We start from the raw sequence: 18,075 nt of genomic DNA, 5'->3' as shown, positions 1-18,075 counted from the left end.
TGTGTTTGTGGTGTGGGCTCTGCTGCTGTCAGGTCCTGCAGTTAAAATGCACAGAACCTGTCGTTCACTGCTTTTTTTCAGCGTTTTATTTATTTTATTTAGGCTCTTTTTGCAAGCTTTAGAAGTTAAACTCTGTGGGCAAATGACAGGGCTTGAATCCTCCCTCTTTCTGATTCATATGTGCATTCCGCGTAGACAACTGTCATTTGAATCTGTAAACTAGAATTTAAGATTTGCGTCTCCTTGCACTCTGCTCATTTGCTAATGGTTAATGCTGATGCCCTGCTTACTCTCTGCGATATATTTATTTTTTGTTGTCTAGGTTTCTGTTGGTCCTTTGTCAAAAGTTACCTAGTCAAGCTTTTTGGATAAAGTAACGCTGTCAACTTGCTGACGTGCTGCAGGATTGTGGTCGGTTGTTTAACATTTTGTGTTTAGCACTTGCCATCCAGTTGTCTGAATTTGTTGTTCTTTTAGCGTTACGTAAAACAATTGCATAATTTCAAAGAAACGTGAGTTGTTGACGTTGTGTCGTTGCCCATTTACTTGTCATTTTGCGACCATAGTTCTGCAACATTTATAGCACATGCAGACTTACGGATGCATTTTGAGTGGATTTAAGAAAAATATTTTAATATTTCTTTGTAAAATACATTTGCACTCCATCAGGGAGGTTGGAGTATGGATTGTTTTATTAAAAGTCTGCGGGTTGGTGTGTGTGTGTGTGCTGCATACATTGTAATTACTGTATTAGCTAATACAGCTATGGATAAATATGGAAAAATCCATAAAAATATGGATAAATGTAGAAAAATCCACCATGTTTAGATACGTTATGTACTGTAAGAATCAGTTGGTCAAGTAATTCATTGCTGAGAATGTAGCCTGGTGTTTTTAAAACCTGTTAATCTGTTTGGAGAAGCATCTAAATCCTCTTCTGGTTTTGAATCCCACTGAACAGGAATTAGAGAGTGTGAGCCATGGAAAGGTGTAAAATGAACAGAATCAACAAAACCTGTTTGCCCAGTGGTCATTTTATTGTTAACTTTGGTTTCCTAGTAAAACTTTATGGTGAAATACAGAGTGACAAGGAGCTGAGGGAATTTGCTCTGGAGTTCAAAGTATGAGATGGTTTCTCACAGTGCTCCTCATTGTTGCCTGATTTTGAAACGTATTGTGAAATTTGGTATCATTGCTTACATCTATTTTTCTGTAATATCTGTGACGTGACAAGCTTTTATAATAGTTCCTTATGTAGCACTATGGTTTGAAACATAGCCTTTGGTCACGTGTCAACCCTGTAACCGTATCTGTAGATGGTTCTGTACTTGAGCTTCAGTCTAAATTGAAAAACCTTGGGGTGATATTTGATTCTGGCTTAACATTCGACCCACATGTGCAGCATATTGTCAAAACTACGTCCTACGTTATCACTAACTGTGGCCGAAAAGCTGATCAACACATTTGTGTTTTGCCAAATTGACTACTGTAATGCTCTGCTCACTGGGGTATCCAAATCTACATTGAACAAACTGCAATATGTCCAAAATTCAGCAGCCAGAATCCTGACCAGGTCCAGTGCAAGTCTTCACATTAGTCCTATCCTGGAGTCCTTGCACTGGCTTCCTGTCAAATTCCGTGTGGACTTTAAAATTCTCATGCTTACCTATAAGGCTCTGCATGGCCTGGCACCTGTCTGAATTATTACCGCTCCACTCCCCAGCTCACAACCTTCGCTCTTCTAATTCTGGTCTCCTGACTGTCCCCTAAGCCCGTCTACATTGTATGGGTGACAGGGCCTTCTCCTGCTATGCCCCCAAGCTCTGGAACTCTCTCTCCAAGGAAACCAGAGAGTCACCTTCTCTAAACTCCTTCAAATCCAGACTCAAAACCTTCTTTAGAAGAGCCTTTACTTAACTAGTTCTGTTCTTTACCCCTCTGCTCTATTATACTTAGTACCACCATCCACGGTCTCCTCTGTGTATTGTGATTGTGTTTTTATAATGTGTATTATTTTTATTTATTGATGTTGTCATTCTGTAAAGTGCTTTAAAGGCGCGATATAAAATAGTTTATTATTATATTATTAAAGGTTGGAGTGGAAGAAAAGATTTGTCAAATTAATTTGAGTACACGTCCCTAAATGTGATTGCATCTGTTAAGATGGAATATGCAATAAAAAAGCAGGATACTTGTATAAAATTAATTATGGAGGCTGAAGGCAGACACATTTTGTCTCTTGATAATAACAGCAGTGAAATCACCACATTGACAAATATGTTGCCTAAACTAGCTATATCCTCAGTCAAGACTTTGGAAGGTATTGGAAGATCTTGAAGTAAGGGTAAAAGTTATCTCAGTAAGCTTCAGTATTGCATGGCTCCTTTTTTGCAACACCTTTGGTTAGAGATCTCAGCAGAGGCCTTATTCATGCAGGACATCTCACAATATTGTCCATATTGTATATTGTATTCTGGCTGCTTTAGGCTTTTATGTCATGATTGCTACTGTTCTTCCACAGTTTGCCAATACAGCACTGCCTTATTGTTGTAAATTCTCCTGGACTCTTATTACATTTAAAACATTCATTTTCCCCTCTGAACAGTTTTTGTTACCTATATTGGAATTTGTGCACCCTTTTTATTTACGTTTGTTAAATGTTTTCACACAGGACTTGCTGAAAATATATTCATTTAATATCTTTAGGGGCCAAGGAAATATGTTAGTGCCAGGTTTTTGCATTACTCCCAGCTCACCTTGTGCATTGTACCTGCCCCAAACATCACTTTCAAGCGCATGAAAGAAAAGTCTCTACAGCTTCCTTTGGGAAAACCACAACTGTGCTGGATGTCTGCCCTCCTGGTTTTAAGTGTGGGAAAGTATTGTAATTATAGTACAGGTTTCAAAGAGAGACTACCTCGAATGTGGAAAGGTAGGGATTTGACTGTCTTTCGATGGAAGACAATTGGAATAGGGGAAATGTCTGATTTAAGTGATTTCTGTTCCAGTGCTGGAAGTATGCAGATGCTTTGTTGGCTGTGTGAAACGTTGCAAGCTAATACGTGATTTTTGTTTTCAGCAGGATTTTGTTTAATTATATGGTTTCCTCTGCGAGGAGGGGGTGGCCGTACAGAGTGTTTCCTGTGTCAGGTCTGCAGTGAATGACATGCACCACACCTTCGTTTAGTGCACATCTCTTTTACAGCAGCACCATGGAGAGCGAGGATGCGCAAAGACCAGCTTCATTTTCCCGGCTGTTGACTTTGATTTATGGGCCCATTTAGGGCAAAGACCAAAAGCTGGATTTCTGCTGCACTGTTTGCCAAGACAGGCATCGGAATAAATGCCATACCAAGCTTGGCGGACGCTGCTGTTCACAGCCTTTTTAAGGAAGTGGAGAAAGAACGCTGATTACTGTCACTTGGTCTTTCTGCATTACATTATATTCAATATATACAACAGGCCTGTGCTTGCATCTGTATAGAATATTTTAAAAATAGATTTTTGCGAAAAGAACACAATGCGCTCCATCTGTGTGTTTCTTTTATTTATTGCATGTATAGTGTCAGCCTTCACCGAGAATTGTTTTTTCATGCTCTGAGCGGTAAGCTAGTCAGATGGAAGGTTGTATTATGTGAAGTAGGCCTTTTACATCTCCGCGTAAAATGTTATCAGTGTATTTCTTTCCTGAAGTGCTCTGGCTGCTAATTAAAATGTAAAAAGTGTTTATTATAGGATTGTGGTACATTTTATACGACTTATTTATATCAGACAAAATCTGTTAGTATTTCTTTTTTAAACCTCATGTGATTTCAATGTAAGTTAGTTTTAAAAAGCATTTGGATGTTTTCCTTTACATGAAGGTATAGCATATTATAAATAGATATTTATATTGGACAAGGTTCTAGCCACAAATATGCAATAAACAAAAATTGAAACAGTATTGGGCACGATTAGTCTTCAGGACAGGGGACATGTATGGAATTCTGCTTGATGCTAAGAGTCCCCCATAAACTAATAATCCAAAACAGAAGTGTGGTTAAGGAGCGAATATTGTAATGCACTGTTTTACTACAGTCCAAGCTTCCACTGGAACTGATGTACAGTAACTAGCTTTGTAACTGCAAAGCGGTGCTTAATTAAACCTGTTTTTGAGCATGAAAGCAAGTATTTCAGTTTTGTTTGACATGTACTGTAATGAACAAAGAAACGCATAAAGCTTTCTGTAAACTGATCCAGTCACAATTAAGAAGGCAGTATATGTCGAAAACTGAAGAGCTGTTGGATTTTATTGTAATGTTATAGGGATTGCTGCCCATTTATGAAGGTGAACTGATTTATTGACTAATTCATTTTTCCTTCAAGATGCTGTCTTGGTTGCGAATGATGAGGATGATTAGTAGCATTCCATTTTTAAAGGCAGCAATGCAGAATCATTTCAAAGCCTGTTTCTTTAGTCTGAACCCTAGTTCAGAAATTCTTCAGCAGTGTTAGTTTGTGTTCCTGGTTTCTTATTGAGTCAAACAATCATTGAGTTCACTATCACTGCAGAAAAAAATGCACTTTATTCCAAGAGACAGTGTAATATTATTACACATTTGACAGTGCTGTCCCTAGTGTCTTTGTCATGTTTCATTATTAGATTGTGAATAGACAAAGAAATTTGTCGGAAGGCAGATTTAGGATGGTTTTGGTATGCGTATTATTCTGTACCAGGCATCTATTTCCTATTTGTACAGTAGGTAATGATTTATGCTTTGCCCTTGAGTATTTTAATGAGCATAAACGTCTTTTGAAACTGTTCTTTTGCTAGATTAAATGAACTAATGATAAAAGTTTAATATGATGCTTATTTATTTAAAAATACATTGTTTTTTAATGATTTTTCTTAAAATCAAATATACAGAAAGCAATTCTAACTTGCCCTGAAGGAATATAAAAGTGTATTAACACATAATTGAGAAACAGCATTGTTTTTCCACACCAACAATCCTGGAAAATTAATTATTTTCTTTAGTAAACCTTGCAATATTTCCTTAACTTTTCAAAATCCTAGGAAGACCATTTACATTTTCAGTGTAAACTGTTGGTCTCGGTTGAGTCATAATTGCTTGTTTCTGTGGAAACGCACTAATACAGTGCAGTTGCAGTTCCCTACTGTCTGCATGTACAGTTTGTACTTTTCAAAAGGCCTGCACACTTCATAAAGCTAATGCATTAAGCATGCATACAGGAATATGGAAAAAGGTTAAGATAAAGCGAGCAGCAGTATTTTTCTCGCGTAACTTTATGTTTTTGCATATTAGCACATTGTTTTTGAGAGTTGTGATGTACGTTTATAATTACCTTTAGTGTTAATGTTTGTTGAAACAATGCTTGATCGACAGCGGCTCTTGTACATTGAGAATTGCAGTAAATTCAGGTCCTGTGGTGATGGAACTCCTTTACAACGACATCTTCTGGTGGCCAGATTTTGTAAACGGAGAGTCATGCAGGGGTTTGAACGACTGCAGCCTGAGCGAATCATTGCTACGCAGTGTTTTGCTCCTCCCACCCACAGTTAAATAGTCATCTCATGGTTGTTGAGCGACTTTCGGTGAATAACCCCCCCAAATGTCAGCCAAAAGCCTTCTGCTTTAAGAGGTCAAAGTGCAAATAAAATCTTGATTTTATTTCTGTGAAATGCAGAAATGCATGGGTTCATGACAAGACATCTAAAGTGACACGATTGTTAGGCTTACCACAGTTTACAATAAAGGCCAGCGTAAACCGAGCAGAGAGAGTGAAGGCAATGTTCCAATTAATAGGATGTCAGTTTTAATTTATATAACCAGTATGCACATATATTGGTTATATAGTAGTCCAGAAGGGATTTTTCAAACGGGGCTGCAGTAAGAATTGTGTTATATAATCTAAAAAGGTATGGGTAAAGTAGCATCAGTTTTAGTTGTCCAATTCCATAGTTAACTTGAAATGATTTGAATCTGCCGGTTATTGAAAGAGGAGTGGGACCAGTGTTGTACGTTGCTGAACACCCTGGATGCAGAATTTCATGAGTGAAAATTATTCATTTTCATTGCAATTTGACATGTTACGGAGGGGGAGGGAGTTGAAAGTACTGTACTGAGCGAGTGTGTGTGCACTACTGTTCATGCTGCTGTGGTTTGGATCTTTCTTTTATTGTTCTGGAGGGTGACGCAGCATGTTAGGATGGCACGAATTGGAGGAGGCAGTGAGTGGAAGTGCAGCATCCCCAGCAGTGCTTCCTCTTGAAGCCTGTGGATCCGAAAACATTTGTGACTTTAGTGATTGAGAGAGGTTGAGGGCAGCTCGAAGAAGAGAGTGGTCTGGTGATAACGGTTTTCTCACAGGGGGCTTACAGGATAATGAAACAACAATGGGATAAAAAGCCTTTCACCTCAAAGTCAATGGGTTTGGGAGCTGCTGAAAGAAATTGAAAGTCATTTCCTTGGGGTGGTGGTTTTGCATGTTTCAGTGAAATTGGCTCTGGGTATCCAACATCGAGCTTAAGCACTGAATTACAATGGCAAAAAAGACAAAACCATCAGGTGTCATACACTTCTCTCTGCACGTATGTCAAATGCATGTTCAAATTTCTCTTTCTGTCTGCTCTGTTATCATTGCATCATTGCCTTTTCAGATTTCCAGATTTCACCTTGTTCTTATTGGCAGGGAAGGAAGTGAACACTGTAGCAGTAATGAACAAATTTAGTTCGTCAGTTTTATTCTTAAATAACACCTTTCAATCTGGAGCATCCTGATGGCAAATTGTACATATTATACATTTAAAAATGTATAATATATGCGTGTAATTTTAATTATACATAGAAAAATGTACTGTAAGCAAAAAAAAGAGAAAAATTAAATACAAAAAAGATGTATAAATATGAAATTAAAAGAAGGAGGTAAGAATTGAAGGCCTTTGAAAGTAAGTGTTGAGGTGAGATTTAAAAATGACAGCAGGTAGCAGAGGGTGTGTGTTTAATGTGTTCAGGAAGAGTATACCAAAGATGGGGGTACCGCTGGAAATGCTTGGTCCCCAAATGTACAGTTGAGGAGCCTAGAGCCAGTGGAATGAAGAGAACGAACTGGGACTTGTGGGTATGGTAACTCCTACAGCGGACAGACCATGCAGGGCCTGTTTGGTTAGCAAGAGGAGTTTAAAGTCAGTCCTGTAAGAGACTGGCAGCCAGTGCAGGTTTGTCCGCACAGGAGAAACATGTTTGGGTTTTTAAGCTTGGTCAACACTGGAGCAGCACAGGTGTGGACATACTGTAGATTTTTGGGTGATCTAGGTAGCAAAACATTGCAGAAGTCTAGTCCTGAGGACACAAAAGTATGAACTGATTTCTCAGCACCAGTAAGAAAAAGAATTGGTCTCCAATGGGGTATGTTTGGTAAATAGAAAAAAGATGTGCTGCAGACTTCGCAGATATGTGATTTGAAAGATAGGGAAGTGTCAAAAGTAACCACTAGTTTCTTAACAGGATTGATTAACTATAATACAGCAGTATTTACTACCTTTTAAAGAGCAGTGTAGCCTGTATATAATTATTTCATGATTTCAAGCCTTTGCGATGCGTGTGAAAGATCATGTTTCTGAAGTTCAGTGTTTCCCGTAGCTTATCTGACTTCAAGCCGCTGCAGATGTCTTGAATGCAGAGCTAGACAGATGGCAGTGTTTGATTTTCTGTCTGGTTGAATGGTACAGACTACAGAGCCAGCGCTGTTTGCTTTGCTTCAAAAAGCTTTGCACTCTCAAAGCTTCTGTTATTTCACAGAAACTGGTGGTGGTGGGGAGGTGGGTTGGGGTGGGTGACTGGGTGCTGACTCACATTTGTGTTTTCGGACAACACCAAAGCAGCGCTGTAGAATGGAGAGCAAAGGGAAAAGCCAGGTTTCGGTAAAACCCACAGACACCTGCCAGAATGTTGGCTTAACAGGGTGAAAACCTGAAGGTAGTATGGCCTAATAGTGGTACGTAAGATTATTCTTTGATCTTCAATTATGGCCTTCGGGCCTTACTTATGGTTGCACTTTTGCTCCCACCTTGAAACACTGTATTCTAAAAAGAATGCATTGAAGAGCAGGGCTTGCTTGGAGGGGGGGGCTGTATAGGCTCTCAAAGCTGTGGGGGGGGGGGGGGGGGCTGACAATGTTGTCCACATTTGTAAAACACTGCTCCCAACTCAAAACTGATTGAGGCCTTTTGTTACTCCACACTGGAAAGCTACTACTGGCACTACATCTGTCATATTTGACAAATATGAATGTATTATGAAATTTGTTATAGAGGAATTAGAGCTTCTGGCGCTGATGCAACAGTGGTGATTTCTGTCCTTCATACGGCTAAATAAACTTGTCAAATAGCTTTTTCTTCAATTTTGTTCTGCTGGTGGTTCCTGCAGTACAGCAGATGAAACAAGGTGGGGTTTGTGGTAACGTCAGTGTCGGGTCATCTTTAATGCAGTGGTTTTATACATTAAACTTGGTGGGCCCAGACAGCTTGATACTTCAGGCTGTCATAGTCCATATAGAGGACGAGGTTGAACGTTTTTCCCTCTACAAACTGCTGCAGTTGCATTCTGCAGAAAGTGCTGATAACCTTGATGCGCAGGAAGTGTGAGGCTAAGCCGTTTTTCACACTGGATGGTGGTACTTCAGTAGAGGAAGACTGTGGGCCACACACAACTGCCACTACTTTTCCCACAAGCCCACATTAATTATAGGCACTTCAGAAACTGGCCTGCTGCGTACAGTGCAGAGGTAATCTAGAAACTGTCAAATTCTACTGAAATGCTCACTACATATGTATTATAACCCCACAATTAATTATCCAAAGTTAATTTGTTAACCTGCTCAAATATGGTGAGAGGTTACAGTATACCTTGGAGTGCAAGTGTGCTTTTTGTGTTGCGGGTAAACTCCTGACTGAAATCACAAAGTGACAGTACAAGAATGAACTTCAACATGCAAAGGTGGTGTTGACAAGCATAAAAAGAACACCGCAGATTTAATCATGGCCATTGCTGCAGGTGGGGGCAAAGAGCTTGGGCTTTTCAGCGCCACCAACTGACAGGAAGCACTCATGACTGACCACAGCCAGGTGAGTCATTCATAGTGACACTGGGCGTCTCGGAAGATGCTTAAATCTGATAAATTACAATGACTCAGATTTGCTGGTCTCCAGTAGAGGCACCAGTGTTTCAGGGATGCAAGACAGCAGTTTGCATGCCGGCTTGGTTGACAAACCTGCTGAATGTTGCCAGAAGGTGTTTCCTGATGAATTTGTGTTTTATTTGGTGGCGGTAGAACATGTATCTGGTAGGAAGGGCAAGAGCTCTCGCTGACATTGTTCTGTTGTGGCAGCACCTCGGTAGCAGAGGGAGCACTCATGCTAACGTTTAGGCGGCTTCCTGTTGTTGATGAGACAATGTTCCAGCAATAACAACATCAGGGTAGAACCTTAATCATTCAACCTGATTAATAATTTCTCACAAAGTTAGTTTTTCATTCCATTGTAGAAACAATGTCTCGCACTGGCTCGCATCGCTGAATTTGTTTGCCCGATCTACCAACAGTTGAACACGTTGAGTGGTTACATACGTCAAACTCAACCACTGCCAAATTACTTTGCTGCTCTGGCAGTTGCTTTATAGGTTAGCAGTGACATTGCATACAGACCACAGAGATGTTCCTCTAGTTAGTTTTTGCCAGGCTGCGTGTCTGCTTGTGTTTGAGCTAGTGCTGGATGTTCGGTATTGATCACTTACAGTATTATGTGATAAAACAGATAAGTCATTTGAAAACATTCTCATTTTAAAGAAGACCTGCGATGAAGGGACTGTCTGAATTAACTGCACCATGTGACCCATACCAAATTTATTTTAAGACTTTGCCAGAAATAAAGAACAGAATGATGCAGCTAAAACATGGTACAAATCCTCTATTTATCTCCTACTTATCTTGAATTCGGCCTGGCATGGTGTGCTTATTTACTTATATAACTCAACTATCTGCAAAGTATTTACAGTATGTATGCCCATTTCATATACCTACATAATGATAGCCATTAAAACCTAAAGCCAACATAAGAACCAACATCATGCCAGTGGTGTTACCAGTGCTGCAGTCATTCTACTCTGAATACTTGAACAGTGCATCATGCAAGATCCACTGCATTCAAAGACAAAAGACGTGCAGCTACTGTAAGTAATGGCATTCAGAGGACAACTTCTAGGAATAGTTTTCAACGTCTGTGCTTGTTTATCAAATCCTCCATTGGGCTGACAGTATATTTTGTTAGTCTCCTGGGAGGGAAGGGATGAATGGGGATTGATGCTGAACTTTCTTATCAATGGCTTTGAGTGAATGGCTTCAGCCATTCCAGTGCTTGAGTTTTATAAAGTACCATACCATGAAGAGTTAGGCCAACAGGGGTGAAAAGTTAAAACGCAACATAAAGCCATTTAGTCTTTTGTGATGCTATGTTTCTCTTGAATGGAAAGACTCATCCTTATAGTTTGAAAAGAGCTAAATGATAGTCATTTGGGTTGTTCTGTTTTTCACTTGGATCTATAAATATAACTTTGTTAATGTTTCTGATGAATGCCCAATTGAATTTCTTCAAAATGCAAGTTTCCTTACTATGTGGTTAATAAGACCCCATAAGTTAGTTTTTAATATTTTGGCTAATGTCATGTCACAAAGAAAATTCAGGCAAAGCATCACACTTCATGATAGTTGATGATTAATACATAAAGATGCTTTGCACTAAAATTTGCGTTTGTTTTCTTTTGTAATCCTTGAGCAACAGTTCGAGTTGTTTCTGAGAATAAAACGTCTAGAAAGATGCTATTTTGAAACTATGTACAGTTTTGGAAAGCCCTAGTTTTGATGCTTCTGTAGATGCCCTGGGGGATTTGTGCATTATAAGTCACTATAGACATGTACGTTTTGTTTGGGTTTGCTGGTAATCATGTAGTTGTTTTCCATTGAATGTCAGTATACTGCACGTAAGTGTTTATTTTAATTTATTTAAAGAGCTTAATCTTAAATGGGGAGGAAAAAAACAGACTAAACTTTTTAATTACAGGACTATCTGTGAATAGTGCCTTTGATTTTTTTTTCCCTGCTTGAAGCGGAGTCTTTTTTTTTTATTTAGCTTGATCCTCAAGTGTGTTTGAAGATGAACTCCTCCGACCTTTACAAGCGGGAGACATTGCAATTAATTCCAATCAGCGTTTGTTCTGCCCCTGTGAATTTAAGACAACAGCCAGGGGATGTGCAATTTTGTGCAAGTTTTTTTTTTTAACCTTCGCTTAAGCCATGTGTCGACGTAAGAAAATAAGAGACTCACACTTCAGGGAGATTGTTTAGGAGAAGCTTCCTGCATTTTAAATAAGCTTTTCTTTTACAGAAGCAATTTCACCAAGGGTAGAGGAGCTGAGATGCCAAGCTGCATTTATTGTACCATTAGGGGGTGAATCCTGGCAGTCTATTGAGCACTGCAAAGGATAAAGAGATGGCAAATTCCGTTTTTTCTACTCCGCTTTAACAAACGACTCCTCACTGTCGGCAAGCGGCAGCCCTTCCGTCTCTTAATTGGAGAGCTGCAAACAAAGCAAGCTTAAAAATCTCCTCTGTTGCACTAGAAACCATCAGCATTATACAGTACTACGTGCTGCATGTTTGTGAAGAACAAGGATTTTTTTTTTAGAGGACACTTAAAGTTTTTCAATGTAGCATAACTGAAAGTGTTTTTACTTAAGTGAGCACTTTTAATGAGACTGACGTCTTTATTACATCTACTCCTATAAGCATTTTTCCTTTATTGTGGTGGAAAACAAATAATCCCAAAATGTACTGTTATAGGTATCCCAGTGAGACTTCATTAGATATCACTCTTGATGTCCTAACTGGCCACGTAGTTTTATATAAGGTGAGAAAAATTGTGACCTGCATAGTACTATAAAAAATGGATGCTATTTATACGCAGCCTTTCTGGAAAAATTTCAGTGCATAGCAAAGGGTCTCTTTGGGCTAAGGGGACAAAGTTACACATTTTCTGACTGATATTTTGCTGGTGCGTGCAACTCGGTATCAAAGCAAGGTGACCCATCTTCTGTAAAAGTTCTTAATGTGGACACGTTTCTTCCACATATTCTGCCATCATCGGGAAGACGGTGTGATGTCCTTGTTGGGGGGGTATCTGCTGTATCCTACTTTACATATATTGGTATGTAAATATAAATTCTCCTTGCAGCAAATTATTTCGGCTTATAGACAGACTGCTTAAGGATAAGTAAGAGAATTTTTTTTTCTAAACACTGATTAGGCCACAATGTACAATTGTTAGTCATATTTGTTAATACATAGTCATGTATAGGAGTAAACATTGAAGCAGGTAAGAAATAATGTAGAATTGTATACTGAGCTGTTAATCAAAATGATCACCTACAACGGCAACAAATTCAGAAGGTTATCAAGCAAAAAAAAAATCTCTTTTTTGTAGAAGGTTCTCTGAAATTGTATTGAACTAACACCACAGGTAAATCACTTAACGTAAAGAGTCGTGATTAACAGATGTCCTTAATAGCCCTGATCAACATGTGGTCTGTTTCGAAAGTCACAGGCTACTAGCATGTGACCAGGGGTGGAAGAAGTAGAAGCTGTACATCTGTGAAACATGCTTTGCCTCAGGATGTCAGTGCTGTGTTGTGGGATTCTTCCCGTTCCTCCTGTAGAGTTTAGACAGACACATGTCTGTTTGCGGGTCGTTGACCACTAGAAGCCACACATTGCCCCACCTCTTCCCATTAGTAATCATTGGGTCTCAGATCTGAGTGGTCAGCTATGGTGTAACTGTCACATTCTCATCTGACTAGAAAGCCATGTTGAAAGCCATGTGTGGTATGAGGATGTACCCTATCCTGCTGGAGTGTTGTCAAATCTGGACGAGGGAGGTCCTAAGACTTGATCGGTATAGTCCTAGGTAGTCTGGATGCCCTCAGTCATGATGTATGGAGTTCATTCATCTCGACCTTCACAGCTGGACCTCCTAATCGATTGGATCATCATTGCAGACCACCATTAGAGTATTCTCCTGCATGTCTGTGTCATGCTTGCTGACACCGATCAGAGCGCTCTGCACAAACCATTGAATCATTGCTCCAGAGGACAGGGCTCCTTGACTAGTGACAGCCTGCTGAGTTAACCCAACATACCGATGGCCCGAAGGTGTCCTGTTGAGCAGGCACACCGGTTTCTTTCTGTGTTGTCCGTTCTTGATTTTCTCCAGGCTTCGTGTTCAGCAAGTTAAATCACCTCACTGCACAATCAACTCTCTCACGAATGAGGTGATTTGGAACAGAGTCACTTAAGCATATCATTTAGTCATAAATTGATCAAAATTACACTGCAATCATGTAATTGATATCCAGAATCCATGTACATTAGTTTTTTGAAAATATATGCTCAAATTTTGAGAATTTCTTTTGATACCTAGTATTCATTGCAATATTATAACTTGCATTGTGCTAAAGTATATTAAAACAAGTTGACGTGTTTGTAAAACTACTTCAGTGTGTTAGGTCATTTTTAAGTTAGTTCTTAAACAATTATAGAAAACTAAAATTGGAATTTGTTATCTACATAATATTAACATGTACAAAAAGTGGACAACTGGAGCAGTTCAATATTTCAACAAATATATGAATAATAATTTTTAAGGGCTACTTAACAGAGGTAACAGAAAATAAAATTGTTCTTCTAGTGCCACATATTAGGAAGAGGACTTTAATTAGTTTTGTTCTGTGATTTCCAGGAGGGATTCAAATACTTAAAAGGTGAAGATGTTTTTCTAAAAGTGTGTATCGGCTCCATAAGGTGAAATGTTTAGATAATGATACTTATTAGAGGAAAAAGGGAGCTCAGCTTTATCTGAGTCTTGTGCACATGTTCCACATAACACCTTTTGGGAGTAGGCAGTAACAGGTTGATATGGCAGCAGTAACTTCATTTTTTTATTGCATGTGAGACATGCCACTTAACACTGCACCTGTTCTTCCGTAGTCTGGCATGGTCAATCTTTATATTACTTTACATCTGCAGGTTTTTCACATCTTAGGTATTAATAGGCTGACAATCAAGTGCAAGACTGTTAATTATCACCTTTAACATGTCGTGTTTTGGAAGCATTTTCAAAATCAAGCAATGGTGGTTCACATAGAATACAAGTGTATGAACTTCACTTTTCTACTCCCACAGTGAAACTACAGAATTGTAAATTTGCTACTGAAATATCCATACAGTAGGAAGTATAAAGAGAAATGATGTACATGACATTTTAACAGTAGCTAATTTATTTCAGTGCTATAACTTTGCTTTGTAAGTTACCCATGTGGTATGGTAGTTGTACCAGACAAAAGTTATGTTTGCAGTATGGCGCCAGTCACCATAAATGGTATAAGTGGTTTATAGTGTTTTAAAAAGCAATTATAGGGATGGCCCTTTAATGTAGCATTCAGGGTACCTCCTCAGCCACCATTGTGTTCTGTAAACGCAGTGAAAAGAGTACACCTCGTCTGAGGTAATTTAGATTGAATCTGTTTGCTAGCAAAAAGAGTGAGGTTTTACTGGCTTCAAACTTTTTTTTCCCCCCCCTTCAGTATCAAGAGATGCTGAAGAGACCACATGAGTGCTTCAAGAAGGTCAAATGTTTTGATACAGTGAAGATGAGCTAGTCACTTGTGGTTTTGAAAGAGCCTCTCTTGGCTTGGCCAGAGCAGGGCTCCCTGAACGGGGGCGGTATCCATGGATGGACCTGGTGGTTGGCATGGAAACTGTCACATGTACAGTGATGTCATCGTAGCAAGTTTTGCCCTCGGTGATCTAGTACTTGATTGCTTTAGCAAAACCCTCTCCTGGGTAATGAGAGTATTTCATGGCTCAGGGCTCCTAAGTGGCTCATTAGGGAAGAGTGTTTCCTAGAGTGCATGATGAACATGTTTGGCTGTCCCGGGACAGAGCAGCAGGACTATTGCAAATCTGAGTGAACTAGAAACTACATTAACACTGAAACCAGGCATGAATAAAGAAAAATAAAGAATTCTAAACACAGTACAATGTCTTTTGTATTTGGACAGAGTTGTGTTTTATAGATGTTTTTTAAAGTGATCTTTTTTAGCTTTTTGTTTCTAAGAAGAGGTATGAGTGGGTCATTCCAGTTTCCAGATGCTGGCAGGAGGACAGGAGATCTTTTGTATGACTTTTGTTATTGAAGAACAAAAAGTCCTAATGTTCAGAACTGAAAAAAAGAAAGAGCTGCAGGATCTAAGTAGGAGCAGATATCAATCAAGCCCATTTCTAAAGAAAAGCTCTTTGATTTCACAGTGAGCATGTGAGGGCACATCTAAACTGCAGCTCATATCAACATACTTTTTTGAGTTACATTGAAAGTGTCAGTATTTTCATCCATTACATCATAATGTTAAACACTTTTTGGAAATGCAGAAAAAAAGTCAATTTAATCATTTATGAAAATTGCTGACGTACAGTACTGTTATAATTGAGCAATCATAAGATTTGTTTGGAGTTGCTAACAATGAACTAGGAGTTTGACAAAGTAGATTATCTGTAATACAATCAGGAACTTTTCATTAAGTGTTAAATGGTTTGCAATTTATTGTGCAGTAAATGCTGTATTGCAAAGTTACAAAGGGTTTCAGCATTGTGCGATTTGCTTTGCTTCATACACATTACATGCAGCAAAGGTTGTCAGACTTGAAAATCTATACCATTTTGTTTCAGGAAGTAATGTGGTTTTTGTCCAAATTAAGACTACAGACTAGAAAGATTAACATTAGCTCACAGCTTTTGTAATAAAAACAACACACCGTTTGACCTTTGACTATATAAACAGAAACTGATGCATTATTGGTATATTTTATTGCATTCGTATAACTACATTTTGTAGCCTTGTCTTGCTGACCTTGTGACGACTCACTTTGTAGAAATAATTTTAACGTTCAACACTTTTCAGTGTACACCTTTTAAAGAACTGTAAAAGATGGCAGAAATACTGTAGTAATGGTTCCTTTGTAGTACTTTGTAGTAATGGTTCCCAGACAGTACACAAGCTACACAGTACACAAGGTAAGTCACGGTACTGTTATCAGCTTTCTTGCCTTAGGTTTTCCATGTAAATGTTGGCTTTCTGTTGTGGATTTGCAGTGTCTGATCCTACACCATCAGAGTAATTTTGCAATGTGTTCCACTCAATGCAACAAAACACCAGTACCAAAATAATTTTTATAATCCCACTTCCTCATTCCCATTTACAAGTTTTCAGCACACCGGAGATCCAGGCCTCTTCCACCATTAAAGTAGCCGTGAGATGCTTCTACAGGTAAAGCACACGTTGTTTGATTAAATAAAATTTGATTTGATTAAAGTTTTGCTGTTTGAGAAAGCACAGTAGTTTGTTTTATGATTCCTTTGGCCCGTGGCTCACTCGCCACTGTGGAATGATGAAGGCCTGACTTGAACCAGTGTTGTTCTTGCATGGTAAGTGCACACACAGGCTGGTCACTCTTTATTCTTGACCGTGACGCTCAGTGTGAAAGAGACAGACAAGCCAGACTCTAATACCAGTCCAGTGAGTTATTTGAAGCTGGCCCCCGTAACACTTAACATAACATGCTGGTTTGTTTCTGATTGAAAAATATTAGGTTTAAAGCAGGTAAATTCTGTTTGGTGATTGATTCTTCTGTGTGTTATGTGGTGTGTTAACATTATAAACAGGTAAACTAATGGGCTCCTTAGGGGTTCACCAGGAGCAGACTTTGCATATTGGAATCTAACAAAAATCCTGGCTTCCTCAGACTCTGCAATCAATTGCTTGAGCTTCATTCAGCAGGCAGAACTGCTGTGCTCCCACCTACGTTTTGAGGCTGCTGATCCTGCCTACGGCAGTCTCTTTTTACAGAGATGGCTACAAAGACATCTATCCGAGTGTCCTGAGATGGGGGAAACACTTTTTTTCCCCAGTCTTGCTGCAAGCCGATAATGTGAACATGCTTTAAGACCACTGCATCATTAGTTCTACACTTTTAAAACAGTGTTACAATCTCTGCATCAAGCCTTTTTTTTCCCCAAATGCACAAAAGCCCATTCTAGACAAATGATTGTGCATTGCAATTGGCTTTTGGTCAGATTTTTTTTTTTTTTTGGTCTTGTTATGAATTCAGAATGGTGTAGTTTAATAGAGCGGGGATAGGCATGGCTCAGTTAATTGTGCCTGTGAATAGCAAGAAGTATGTCGACCACCCTTCCCAGATGGCCTTTGCTGAGAGATGCCACAGTTTCTCCAGGCTCAAAAATATACTCCTCTCTTCCGGCTCACCAAACCAGTTTGGGTCACCTGGGTAGTTTCCAAGAAGAGGGCTGGGCTGCTTGCTGTCTTTGTGAGGAGATCAAGCCACCCCTCCCTGTCTGAATAACAAAACCCTGACAAGCCAAGAGCTGGCCCACACCCTTCACTCCTGAGCACACCTCTCTGGCACAACAGATTGTGAGATCTAAGATGGTGATTAATACATTTTCTGTCAGTATTATTGTAAAAAGAGCAGTAATTTTAGATAAACATTATTAAGGGATCCTAAGCATTAGTAGCAGTGATGCCTGGAAGGTTAATGTGTTCTCATTCAGAGAGGCTATTACTTTTAAAAGCTTAATGGAGATTTAAAGGATACTGTCCATTTCTGAGAGACTATTGTACTGTGCTCTGACACCATAATTTGCCGTTTCCGTTATATTTGTACTCCAGCATTGTCTTGGAATGGCTCGGCTTTCCTACAAGCTTTAAAGAGAGGCTAGTGAATCCATCGTAGAGTTTTCAGCTGCTTTCCAGGCCACAAATGTTTGTGGTGTGTGAATAATATTAGCCTCTGTTTGTTAATCCAGCTGCTTGTTTATATTGTTTAGGTGGTATTGATCTACGCCCCAGAGTACCGAGCTGCCCGCTCAGCGTTCTGCTCCTTCCTTTATCGAGCT

The 18,075-nt window shown here is 39.2% G+C and overlaps 1 protein-coding gene across 3 annotated transcripts in view; it reads left to right on the top strand.

Moving 5' to 3' along the window:
* Nucleotides 1-18,075, top strand: part of ctbp1 (C-terminal binding protein 1) — a 215,328-nt gene that overhangs the window by 80,687 nt on the left and 116,566 nt on the right. The gene's annotated exons all lie outside the window — the stretch shown is intronic.

The sequence above is a fragment of the Atractosteus spatula genome, chromosome 1 (genome assembly GCF_055471065.1).
Source record: "Atractosteus spatula isolate fAtrSpa1 chromosome 1, fAtrSpa1.hap1, whole genome shotgun sequence".
Classification (NCBI taxonomy): domain Eukaryota; kingdom Metazoa; phylum Chordata; class Actinopteri; order Semionotiformes; family Lepisosteidae; genus Atractosteus; species Atractosteus spatula.
The sequence above is the reverse complement of the archived record's forward strand: the minus strand, read 5'-3'. Positions and strand labels throughout refer to the sequence as shown.